The 10913-nt window shown below is 45.3% G+C and overlaps 1 long non-coding RNA gene across 1 annotated transcript in view; it reads right to left on the bottom strand.

Annotated features, from left to right (window-relative positions):
* Positions 1 to 7: 7 nt before the first annotated feature.
* LOC108784015 overlaps positions 8 to 10913 on the bottom strand; it is a 17244-nt gene continuing 6338 nt past the window's right edge. Inside the window, exons 2-3 of the long non-coding RNA XR_001941046.1 lie at positions 548 to 575; positions 8 to 473 (exon numbers count right to left, since the gene is read on the bottom strand). This is a non-coding gene — a long non-coding RNA (uncharacterized LOC108784015). The remainder of the gene's footprint in view (positions 474 to 547; positions 576 to 10913) is intronic.

Below are 10913 nucleotides of genomic sequence, written 5' to 3'. Positions count from 1 at the left end.
TGCTGTCGGTGCTGGCACACACACTGTGGCAATGTATCCGCTGTCAGTGCTGGTACACACACTATGGCAGTGTATTCCACTGTCGGTGCTGGCACACACACTCTGGTCACTTCTTTTCTTCTCAGTGTCACTTTTTTCCTGTCTTGCTCACATCCTCTGTTGTCTGTGTGCTGTGTCTGTGCCTCTTCCTCTCTCCTCCCTCTACCCTCCTCCTCCTCCTTCTAGTCTCAACTTCTTCCAGTCTCCCTCATCAGTCACCGGCTCACCCTCATTGCCCTTCTGTGATTCTTTCTTTTCCTGGTTCACACCTCCATCCGAAGCCTCACCTCCCACCTCTGTCACACCTCCATCCCCATTCTCACCTTCCATCCTTTGTCACACCTCCATCCTCGGCTTTACCTCCCATCCTCAGTTACACCTCCATCCCCATCCTCACCTTCCATCCTTGGTCACACCTCCATCCCCAGCTTCACCTCTGAATCTCTGCCACACCTCCATCCTCAGCCTCACCTCCCATCTTCAGTCACACCTCCTTCCCCAGCTGTACCTCCCAACCTCTGTCACACCTCCTCCCTCTCTTTGTCATCGGACTTCTTGGCTACCTATACAGCCTTTATCCTCGGTTACTCCACCTCCTGCTCTCTCCTCTTTGTCCTCCCCACAGAGTTGCCCAGGAGACTTTGTTCAGCACTCGGAGCATCCCAGCTGAACACATGGCATAGTCTACCACCATACAAAGAATCTGTATTCCAAGAGGTCTGCTAAACATGGTGCTTGACTCAAAACACATCTCTTTTCTTTCTGAAAAATGTATACAGCAGGGAAATGATAATAAAGGTAACAAGGTGTGACTGCACTGCTGAAGATATGCGGGCAATGGTCCAGCTTATATAAAAAAAAAGTCCCCCAAAATCACACCAACCAACATTTGGGAAAGTTAAATTCTTTATTACAAATCCAAAATATTCTGTTAACCCATAAAAACTTTTAAAAAACACTTACAGCAAATACAAAAGCAATAATATGCACTATATAAAGTATCCCTCAAATATATTACGTCGTTGGAATATCATTAATGCCAAGAAAGAGTAGACCTGAGTCCAAACAATGTAACCAACTCCATCCTGCCAGGCCCCAGTGCTAGAAAGGTCTTCAGAATTACACCAGCATCCTTGAATATCATTCCTTTTACTGACCCAGCTTGTTCCTTGACCCATCTTTTCAGCTGCTCACCTGTTCCTGTGCTGACCTAGGCATGTTTCTCCAACTTTGATTCCTACTTGTCCTGGTTCCTCACTGTCCACTAGTTGCTGACTCCGTCTCTGCACTGCACCACCCGCCTGTTGCTGACTTTGGCGAGTACCTGACCTTGATCACTTCGTACCACTAGACAACCATGCTCTCAAGTTCCTGTGTGTCCCTATCCAAAGGCGGACTGGAGTAGTAAGAGAGGCTGCCTAAATCTTCTCAGGTTCCCATCCCAGTCACGTGGCGGCACCTTCCAGTGTAAATGGCGCTTGAAAGTGATGTCTTTCTGAAGGATTCTCTCTGCTGCTTTGACACTTCCAACTTGAGGGCTGAATATAAACCTTGACCTAAACCACACGTGTTTGTCCCACTTCAGTATTCGGGGAGCATGTGCCCAGTTACCCACATTGGTTGCATCACCACCTGAGACTCATGTGCCTACTCCAGAGAGATTCACAGCGGGTTTCAAGCTTTTATGAAAGCATGTCAGCTCTACTTCATGTTACAGCCCCGGACCTTTGCAGTGGAAGCCACCAAGGTAGGCTTTAGTGTTTCCTACAGCTTGAAGAGCTACAAGCCTGGGCCCATCTTCTACTTGAGCAGAATAGTCTCCTCCTATTTCCTCCTTCTTTGATGCTATGGATCAACTCTACGATGAGCCTCAGCTTTCCACCACATTGAATCCACATGTTCTTCAGCAAGGTCAGAGATCTGTGGAAGATTATGTAGCAGAATTCAAAAGGTGGAGTTCTAACTCTAAATGGAACAATGGCACACTCTACTTTCAACTTGGGACTCTCTGATGAAATGATGATCAACTTGCTTGAGTTGAGGTACCTGGGTCACTAGAGTAGCTCATCCGTTTATCAATTCAGATAGACCTTCACCTAAGGTCTGAAAAGGTCAGTCAGTTTCGGTCAACTGGGATGCTTCCTAAGGTTTCACCTCCCCTGGATGCTGCAAACTCTTCATCACCTGTTATTGGTACTATTAAAATGCCTGGGCCTACGTGCTGTGTCTTTAACATCCTCTTCTATCATGTGAAAAAAAAAAAAGTGACATCAGAACAACCTCTGTATATCACCCTTCCTGTCTTCTTACAGTTTCCAGAAGGAACAGTCCAAATCCAGTCTATAATTGACTCTGGTACAAGTAGCTGCTTCATTGTCTGCACCATATATCTCTGCAAACCTAATCTCCAAAGTCTTTTTATTTATCTGGTGGATCAAACATTAAATAGGGGTCCATCACCCAAGAGACCCATCCTCTTACTGCTATAATTGATGCTGGACACAGAGAATTACTTTAACTGGATATTATTGCATCTCCCTTGTTTCCGATTTATTCTGGATGTGCCTTGGCTACAGGTACACAATCCTCAGATAGACCAGACTATGGCTAGAGTTATTTTCCAGTCTTCCTACTACCTAGAGAACAGTCTTTCCTTCCCCAACAAGTCACATGCATCTCTGTTGCCTGAGCCAATCATCCGACTTTCCCAAATTTTTTCCACAGCTTTACCATGATTTCTTGGATGTGATTGGCAAGCAGAAAGTAGGTGTTTTTCCACCTCACAAAACATATGCCTGTCCCACTGAACTGTTGCCTGGGGCAGAAATTCCTTCTGGAAGAATTTCTCTGTGTCTATGACTAGCTTAACCCAATCTATTAGGATCTGGCTTTTTGAGGTCACCCCCACTCTTGACCAAGCCACTTTTCTAGGCAATGAGACTTAACACTCTTTATCATTATCAGTTACTACCATGGCTTTGATCCATTGCTTGGAAGTTTTTGTTTTAAAATTCATGGCCTCATCATGATGTAAAGTTTTCAGTGTATACGATGTGAAAGTAAACTCTTCCTGAAAGCGTTCTGGTTGACTGGCTGTTATCGGGCCCGGATTCCCCACAAGGCCACCAAGGCCCGGCCTCGGGGCGGCAGGGCGCAGAGGGGCGGCAGCGGTGTCCTTGTGGGGAAGTTGCCCTCTCTACATTCAGTCCTGCTTTGTACAAGCAGGACTGAATGTAGAGTGAGGCAGACAATTTTTCGTTTACATGTGAAATCGGCGATGTCGCCGATTTCACATGTAAACAGTGTGCAGGCTTCTCCCCCCTGCACTTACCTCTCTCCTTTGGTTCCGTCCTCCGCTGCCGAGTCCCGAGTCTCTGACTGCAGTGAGCAGAGCGGCCGGGGGGCGCATCACCTGATCCCTGCATCACCTGATCCCTGCATCCACCAAAAGTGTGGCCTCCCGTCTCCCACGCTGTTAGAAGCTGCATACAGAGCGTGCTGGTTACTACTTAAACTGGCGTGCGCTGTGTGCAGCTTCTGAGAAGATACGCTATTAGCGTAGCAATAGTGATGCAAAATGCGCAGCCGGCTTCCCCGCTATGCTAATAGCGTATCTTCTCAGAAGCTGCACACAGCGCGCGCCAGTTTAAGTAGTAACCAGCACGCTCTGTATGCAGCTTCTAACAGCGTGGGAGACGGGAGGCTGCGCTTGTCGGTGGATCCAGAAATCAGGTGAGTATTTAAAAAAAAAAAATTGGTTTATTTTATGTTCCCGGGGACATAATTTGTCAGGGGACGGTCTCCTGAATCCGGGGACTGTGCCCAGAAATCAGGGATGAATGTAGGGCTGCAACAACTAATCGACTAAGTCGATTATAATCGATGATTGAAAAAGTTGTCAACATTCTCAATCATCGATTAATCAGCTTTCGATTAGTTGGCCTTGTTCACGGCTTCACACACGCCACGTGCCACTGCCAGACCTGCCCACGTTCCACACGCCGCACCTCCTCCCGCTTGCTGATGCCAGACCCGTTCGCATCCACGCTCCACATGTGTAATGCCGCCGGACCGCGTTCCCCTGTGTCAGCGACGGCTTCCTTGCGTTCCACTGTGGAACGCGTAAGCCGCTCAAGGTTACTGGTGACGCGGCGGCTGCGTTCCACACTGGAACGCGGAAGTCATGCTGTACGAACCGCGGCTCCTCCCCTCGCCCAGGCACTATTTAAGAGCATCAGAGAGGCAACATGGCGTTCCGAAATTGAGGTCAGAACGCCTGTTGCCTCCTGAACCTGCTACCTGTACCAAACAAAGCCTTGGACCTGCTGTCACCACGCTGTGCGCTGGATGCCCACTGCTCTGCAACTCATCGCTGCAAGAACCTGGACACTAACCGCAAGTACTGCTCCAATTGGAGCTTAGCTCACTGCAATACAAATCCTCATTGTTGTATGGACTGTCAGTGTTGAGTGGTAACCACGTCCTGGGATTCCTCTAGCAACCATCAGATACTATATAGTTTGTGCCTTTCCTTTCAGTATTCAGGTTATGAAGTAGATAACCATTGTTTCCTCTATAGCCGGTGCCATTCTGCATTGATTGCTGTATAATTTTACACTTTCCATTTCACTATATTACACACCACTTTTTTTTTCTTATTTCCACCGCTCCAAGCTTGCTCCTGTGATGGACTACAATCTTAATACAAATTAGTAGTACATCACTGGAGCCTTTTGTTTTGGAGCAGAGAGCCCGCACTGACCACCTGGGAGCTACCACAGAGCCATAACTTATTATTAGGGAGCCCCCACTGGCCACCAGAGATCCCGCACTGACCACCTGGTGGTCCGCATTGGCCACCTGAGAGCCTAATTAGGGAACCACCTCTGCTGCACACACACGCACTCGTGAAACTCTCTGGACCCCTGGTGAGAGCCCACACAGCCCACCTGAGACCCTTGAGACATCAGGCGGAGAACCCAGAGCAACAGAGTATGTAGCTTCATATTATTCTGCATTGCGCTGTGTAATGTATTGCTGGGATTTGTAGTCCTCTATAGCTGATGCTGTTCTGCATTGCTGTATAATGGTATTGCTGGGAATTGTAGTTCTCTATAGCTGTTGGTAGTCATTATTGCTGGGATTTATAGTCCGCTATAGCTGATGGTATTCTGCATTGTTGTGTAATGTATTGCTTGGAATTGTAGTTCTCTATAGCCAATGCCATTCTGCAATGCTGTACAATGTATTTCTGAGTTAGTGGCAGAACTACCAGGGTCGCAGCAGTCATGCACGCGCACAGCCCTGACGAGGCATCCCTCCATTACCAGTGTGCTTTACATTTCCTAAACCGATAAATACATTCACACTACTGTTACATGGATGGCAAAAGTGGCAGACGGGCGGGGAGAATGCGGGGTAGAGGCAGAGCGGGAGGGGGGCCAAGTTGCCGCACCATGGGCCTCTGGGTTGTACTTGCCCCCTGGGCTAAAAGTTGCCAGTCAGCCCCTGGATACTAGTGGTAATTAGGGGGGCACTAAACTAAGAGTCATGTGACCAACCCATAGGGGGACTCAGGCATCAATCTATTTTTTTTTTTTTTTTACTTCCTTTACATCTATGTAACCGTTGAAATCCTGGGACCTCACAAGCTGTTACTTTTTTCTGAAATTTGTATTTAGGATATATTAGTTTTCAGTATCTGATGCAAACAGTGCTTAGTGCTATTCTTTATTCCTCCCTTCCTTCAAACCCATTTGAAGTAGGATTGTACTCAATCCTAATACACTGCAGGATATTTACTAACTAGTCGGTAATTACAGCCTTTAATTTATTTGTGCACTGCTGCCACAGTTGCATAACAGAGTGTTTAATGCGACCACAATGTAAACTATTAAACTCAAAAAGCAATGAGCCAGCTAAGTGATCTACAGTCATTAGCCTGTATTGTGCAGAACAGCCACTAGATGGCAGCCTATCCTCACTTCTGCAGATTGAAATTCGTTTGGTGCAGTTGATACCCACCAAAACTTTTCCAGGGTCTATCATAGTAGTGTAATATTTTATTAATGCCTGGTACAATTGCTGACATAGAGGCATCACAGCTATCCCTAAAGCATTTATATAAAATCTGTTACCTCCCGGCACTTTTATGCACACCTCTCTTCTTAAAGTGGAAGTAAACTCATTAGTAGGGGTGAACTTTCAACATAATCTGCACAGCAGCAGAAAGTTGTCACCGCTGTGTCCCCTGCCATGGCCATCTCCAACGTTTTTTTCCAGGTCCCACTGCTCCCCTTTTCAGCCACTGATAATATATGCATGCAGGAGTTAGATGGTCTCTGGCACCTAGCTCTGTTGGGGTGCCAAGAATAGAGCCAGGCTGTACTCTGCGTCGTGCAGTACACAGAGAACAAAAAGTTGCCGGGAGCAAAACGTTTTTGTTTTTGTTTTGGCAGAAGAGACTCTTATGTCTCTGCTACTAAAAAACTTTACCACCTTGTGATTTATTATTTCAGTGATTTTTGGTTCCCCTTTAATCCCTTGCCTGTCCCTGATGGGTTAATATTACATCCATTTTTGTAGGATCTCTATCAGACTCATCTGTCTGAGGAAACCTTCAGGATTAGGGTAAGACAGGGGTAGGCAACTGCATCTGTTGTGGAACTACAACTCCCATGAGGCATTGCAGGACTCTTGACAGCCACAGCCATGACTCCCAGAGGCATGATGGGATTTGTGGTTTTGTCACAGCTCTGCTACACTAGTGATTTAATTCTTTAGTATTGAGAGATTTAACTCTCTTGTTGGCAGTAACTTCAAATGCAGCTTGAAATCAACTTGCCATTGATGTGCCAGAATGATAGAAAGCAAGTAGTCAAATCTCTAGAGGTGTCTTCACCAGTGCAGCCCTCGACTAAAGCTGCTATTAAATTCCAATTGAACTTTCCGTTTTAATCCCCTAAATACATAAAAACACAAGGTGTGCCAAGTCTTACAGCTCTTTTAGAAACAGCAACCACATCCTAAGTAGAAAATACTGTCCCCTACCAGCATGCTGCAGAAAAGGACCCTTGCTCTCTATGTGGAAGCAGTGGTCTCTGTGCAGCAGCCCCACATGCCCCCTGCTGAGTCAGGCCTACAGCTCTTCAATCAATAGGGAGCATGAGCTTTACTGATTGCAGAGCTATAGGTCTGACTCATCAGGGGGAGTGCCAGACCTCTGCAGAGAGACCACTGCTTTCACACAGAGAGCAAGGGTCCTTCTCTACAGCATTCTAGCAGAGGAAAGGCTTTTCTACTCGGGCTATAGCTGCTTTCTAGTGAAAACAAACTGTAAGACTTTACACACCTTTATTCTGGTGCATCTGGAATGTCTTTAGCTGATTCAAACTGAAGGTTCAATTGGGCTTTGAGTTTTGCTCCTTAGTTCAAGATAATAGCGTAGCCTTATTATTGTGGCGTACACACAACAACTTGGTTGCTTTCAATCAGTATTCAACAACCACATGAAATTCAAAGTAACAGAAGCTGTGCTCCAGAATACAATCCCTCTGAAAGGGAAGAGCCCAAGGGGGTTGTGCATAGATTGTAGCATAGGATAGAGTACAGTTTCCATTACGTTGTATGTGTGAAGCTAGAATGGGCCAAAGGCAACTGGGACCGTGGAGACCGTATGTATTCTGGGCCTGAATTGAAGTTATATAAAAGAATACAATGCATGAAATTGGTGGGAAAATGCTTTTTTGAGTTGTACTCAAGCAGCTTAAATCGATTTTTCTATTTTGGAAACCAACCACCAGCTATTATGATGGAAATATAACCACATAGCCCAGTGAATAGCCAGCATTAGATGGCACCATAATAACATGTTGAATGCATGTGAAAGGGACAGTCACAAGCCATCAATGTGGAGGCCACAGCGCAGCAGAACAGATAGGCCCCTAAGAACCATGTCATTGTGAAGGACACAACACTCATAACTATGCAGACCAATGAATTTGGGCTTTTTGAACTCTTAAGTCCTCAGATTGGTTATTTAGTCCAGAGTTCTGGCATTATAATATGGGCCATATAGATTCTGGCAAGACTGGGATTGGCTGAACAGTCCACAACAATCTATCACTTGAGATTTCAATCATTTCCAGGTTTCAAGCAACCGGTTGATCCAAATTCCTTTCAACTTGCACAACAGTGGTTTGGAGTAATTTCCACCACATATTTTTTTCATCGAAATGATTAAATTAATGGGTGCAGATTGCTACAGTTGAAGGCTTATGGGAAGCTTCCAAAATTGTCCAGTATATGATGAATAGGTGAACGCCTGCTTCCGGAGGTTGTCCAAGTCCCTGGCTGGGCCCAGTGTAGACGGGGCCATGACCAGAATGTTCTTCCCGCTTATTTTCCAGTTCAGTGAGTATTTCAAACAGCAACTCCTGCTGTGCACACCGGCGATGGAAAGTATCTGCGAAAGATTCGTTCCTCCTCAAATGCTTTTCACTGTGCTCGGCTAAAGTCTAGTGATTGTGTGCAGTTCAAAAGTTCTGTTTGTAGGCATTCAATTAAATATATGTGAGAAATGTAAAGACTATTTGGGCAACAATTATTAAAGCAAGAGGAAAGCAAGGTCTTGAAGATTCTTAGAAATGCACATCTAGTGTCATGAAGGTCAAGAGCATGGCTGTGCCCAGAGATCTATGTGTGCTCATATTACAACTCATGGTCTACTGCATAAGGTCACAGTTGTGTGCACAACTGCACATGTTGGTGTATGTGTAAATGTGCATGTTCATGCACGTATGCACCAGCATGAATAAGCGTGCACATCCAGCACTTGCTTTGGCACCAAGAGCCCTATTTAAAGCACAATACAACTAAGGAGCGTTTCTAAATAGTCTTCTGCTCCTGTGACCTGTAACCTGACCTGCGTTTTACTATCCGTGTTTGACCCGACTTGCTTCCTGACTCTGCTGTATCCAGATTTCCTGTTGATGCCTTTTTCTCTGACTTTTTGGTTCCAAACTTTCCCTTCTATATGAACTAAGTACATTGTTCCACCAGACTGACATACTGTAAGTCTTTCTTGCATAGACCACCTGCCTTCAGCCCACCAGCAACTTCACCTACTCTACATGCATAGGACTTAGCATGCATTATTCCCACTGATCCCTAATTAAAGGGTTGCCCAAGACCTGAAAATAATTTTAAGGGTTCCTCTGGGGTAAAAAGTGAGACAGGCTGCGTTACCCTGACTGCTGCATAATCCATCATCCCATGCTGTCAACCAAGAGCTTCGTACTATTTGCTGTGGGCACTAAAGCTGAATGTACAGGTGTGTTTTGCGTCGTCACTCTAGCTTATAGGTAGAGATCGGGATCATGCAGCATATAGGATGACAACACTGCTCTTTCATTGAGACTTGGTGAGTGAGCATTGTCACCCTATCACAGGAAATCCCTGGGGAAGGCTCTTGCTGGCAGGTTACGAGATACAAAACAGGCAATATAAGGCAACACAAATACCAAAAAATAATACACACAGTTTGCTTGTTGGAACGTAAGTCAATACATAAAAAGTTGAAGGACTGCTGTCCTAGGCGGTGTAGACCCAGCTTGAAGTTCCAGGAATGACCACACGGGGTGACTATAGCTCAGAGACCAGTATGAGATATCTGCTGTATATTTTCAGAATAAATCTTCAGCAGACAAATTTTGCTATGCAAATAAGTGCCCTGCCAAAATGTCTTATCTCACAGATTTGATTTAATTACGCAGGCCCAGTGTGTATTACACAAACCACTCTGCTATTTGTTTTCATGACTTTATTCCTTGCAGAGTTTGTTTCTGTGTTGCCAAAGACAGAAGTGTTCTTCAGGCACACATCTGTCAGGCGGTCAAATTTTTTCAGGCCTAAAATGTGGAATATAACATGGGTGCAAAAATTGAAAAAAGGGCCTCAGTCATGAAGGGGTTAAAAAGATGCTGCGAGTCTCTAAAGTAATGCCTGCAGTACTGCGCAAGAGAAGAGCCATTATAATTACCTCTCTGGTGGCCCACGTCTCCTACTTCCCCCTCCATTTCGACACTGCATCCTCCTTTAGTCTCTTAATGATTTGATATTCCTGGGGGTGCTGGATGTCTCTGTCCCCCACCATGCACTGTGATTCCCTTCTCTTACACCTATGTCACTACCGCTCATGTGTTCTTCGTGCGCTCCTCTAGAAGTCTATGAGTTTAAAAATAAACCATGTAGCACCAAAAGGCCCTTCTTCCCACGAGTAGGATTTGTTGTGCATCTGCTGTTGTGCTACAATGCACAACAATATAAATGCTTTTATTCTTTATGTTCCCATTAACATCAATACAACAGGACGCAGTGCAATTTTTGGAAAGGCTACACAGTACAAGGGTGAGAGGGCCCGCAATATCGAATGCCAAAAAAAAGAATAAGCAGGGCAGGGGGCAACAAGGCAAATCACAGGGCCTCTTGTATAAACCTTCCAGCCAGTGTAAAGCTGGGCGAATGCCATTCGCACGTCATTAATGCCACTGGATGCGCCAAGGAGCCTATGCATCTAGTGGCAGTCATGCGATATGAATGGATTATCCATGGGCCCCATGCTATGTCTACATTGGTGTTGGGTGAAGCAGGCATGAATATAGAGATAATTGTAGGATAAGAAGGAGTCTTAGTGGAGGTGACTGATTTTTTATGGTAATGTTTCTTTAAATGAAGAACTCATTTTTCGCACTGGTAAGAATTCTAATTGCCAATTTCTCTGGAACATTACTCTGTATGTTTTTCTATTTTTGAAATTTTTCTATTTTTGCCCATGGCAACGCAACTCTTGGTGCTGCAACAGATGTTTAGCTTCA

The sequence above is a fragment of the Nanorana parkeri genome, unplaced genomic scaffold (genome assembly GCF_000935625.1).
Source record: "Nanorana parkeri isolate BGI_ZX_2015 unplaced genomic scaffold, ASM93562v1 scaffold96, whole genome shotgun sequence".
In the NCBI taxonomy this organism is placed as follows: domain Eukaryota; kingdom Metazoa; phylum Chordata; class Amphibia; order Anura; family Dicroglossidae; genus Nanorana; species Nanorana parkeri.
The sequence above is the reverse complement of the archived record's forward strand: the minus strand, read 5'-3'. Positions and strand labels throughout refer to the sequence as shown.